A 2443-nucleotide genomic window follows, 5' to 3' on the forward strand; every position below is an offset into this window, starting at 1 on the left:
ATCTATACAAGAATCTTCACCTGTTACATCATTTAAGTAAAATGACCACTTGTAGGGAAAAAAGAAAGCCAGAAATATAAGCGTCATGGTTTTAAGGTTTTAAAATGTGTTTTAAAAATTGTAAAATTCTGCTCCAATCAGCGGTTGTTCTAAATATTGATTAAAAATGAGACTGCATCATAATGAAGTAGACTGTGGAAAGTTACTTCAGAAGTGTTGCATCCCCAGAGTGACAGGGGCATCAGAGCTGCCGTGCTATCTATCTATCTATCTATCTATCTATCTATCTATCTATCTATCTATCTATTTATTGCGTATACAACAGTCTGCTTCCATGCATGCCCACAGAGCAGAAAAGGGCACCAGATCTCTTTCTTTCTTTCTTTCTTTCTTTCTTTCTTTCTTTCTTTCTTTCTTCCTTCCTTTCTGGAAGAGCAGCCAGGGCTCCTGACCTCTCAGCCATCTCTCCAGTCCCACTGCTGTGCCTTTACAGATGGCAAAAACAAGGAATGATGCACTGTGTGTTCCTAACAATAGAGAATGCATCGTAAGGATTTCATTTTAAAGTTGACCGCTTTAGAATGAGACTTAATGAGGAGCTAGCACGGAATCATCTCAAAAATAATTCACCATCCACCTTATCTCAGCCCAACACAGTCCCCACCAGCATTAGACTAACTAACTTAATGACCTCCAACCCTGTAGGATGTTTTGGGTCAAGTTTTGTCTGAGTTTTTTTTTTAAAAAAAATTGCCAGGCGGTGGTGGCTCACACCTTGAATCCCAGCACTCCACTTGTGAGTTTGAGGCCAGCCTGATCTCCAAGAGCTAGTTCCAGGACAGGCACCAAAAGCTACAGAGCAACCCTGTCTCGAAAATCAAAAAAAAAAATGTGTGCTGTTCTAGAAAACGCCCTTTCCCTCTGAACACGGCCCCTCCACACAGCTCTGACGCTGCGGGAAGATGCGGAGAGCCCAGTTGGTCCCTCAGCCTGATATGTCTGCCTCCTCCGTGCATTTGCAGCAGCTCTTCTGAAGCTGAGGGGCAGCTATACATCTCTTGCCACTCAGAGTCAAATTCCCTTCAGTTTAGCCTTCCCTAGGTGCTTGTTCACTTCAGAGGACTCAGCCCTCATCCTCCGTATCATCCTGGCCTAATTTTTCAGATGACTGAGTATGAATATCCGTTCAGGAGAAGAAGGTCCATTCATGAAAAAAGTGTGCGTTCAACTAACTCCCCATGGGTGGAGGGAGTCGTGAAAAGACTTTCATGAAGCAGAGAGAGAGAGAAATTTCTGGTTTCGGAAAGAGGAGATACTGAATGGCTTCCTCTGTGTCACGGGACAGACTCCTGGAAAGCAAACCTCAGCTTGCACTCAGTCAGTTCAGGGAGAAATAGTTGCAAGGAGGTAAAGTCCCATGCCTCATGACATCAGCAGTCCCTTCTCTGGAAATTCTACCGTATCCCGGAGAGCTCTCAGAATCTTGTGATGTCACCTGTGTCCTAGAAACGCCAACGGCCCTCAAGACATACTCTTTCAGTACCTGTAAGACTCCTCGCCTCTAGACATGTCGTCTAGACTGATGAGTCTACTTGGGAGAGAGAACGGAGATCGTGAGGAGGCCAGAGTGAGGAAGAAGAAAGCTGGCCCCAGATCTCACAGGGAACCATGGAGAAATCAGTGGTCCTGGGAAGACAAAGTGAGTTAGTTCCCCACTAGCAGGGACTAGAGAGATTGCTGGATGTGATGGCCTTGAGCCTTCCATGGCTAGGGTTCAGGAACTGGGAGGGGGGCAGTTTCTGGGATGTTTCTCTGCGTCCCTAAAGGGCCAACGCACATCCAAGATGCACGGTAGTTGATTGTACAAAGTCAGGAATTGACAAGCATGTAGCCTTTTGCTAGAGATGCTCTTCATTCATGCTGAGTGCCGAAGGGGTCAGTGAGATTTCAATACCAGCGCTGCTTATCGCCCCCCCACCCCCCCCACACACACACTCCTTTTTGTTGTGTACCAGTCATACTAGAAAAAGGGAGAGTGAGTCGTGCTCCGCCAAAGCCTGATTTTACCATGCTTTCTATCACAGCCATTAGCAGGGTTGAGGCATCAACCTAAGGTTTCTGGCTTTCCAGTTATGAATGACACCCTGGTCTCCGGGTTCAACCTGAGAACTATTTAGAGACAGTGGGTGAGAGAGTGGGAAGAGACTGCAGTTGTTTTCTTTTTTCCTCTTCTTTTGTCTTTTTCCTTTCTTTTCTTTTTTTTTTCGTGTGGTTTTGTTTTGTTTTTGAAGAAAGGGTTTCTCTGTGTATCTTGGGCCATCCTAAAACTCACTCTGTAAACCAGGCCATCCTTGAACTCAGAGAGATCTGCCTGCCTCTGCCTCCCCGAGTGCTGGGATGAAAGGCACGCCCCCCCCACCACACACAGCCTGGCTGAGAACGC

The sequence above is a fragment of the Myodes glareolus genome, unplaced genomic scaffold, assembly GCF_982192425.1.
Source record: "Myodes glareolus unplaced genomic scaffold, mMyoGla1.1 HAP1_SCAFFOLD_83, whole genome shotgun sequence".
NCBI classification, from domain to species: domain Eukaryota; kingdom Metazoa; phylum Chordata; class Mammalia; order Rodentia; family Cricetidae; genus Myodes; species Myodes glareolus.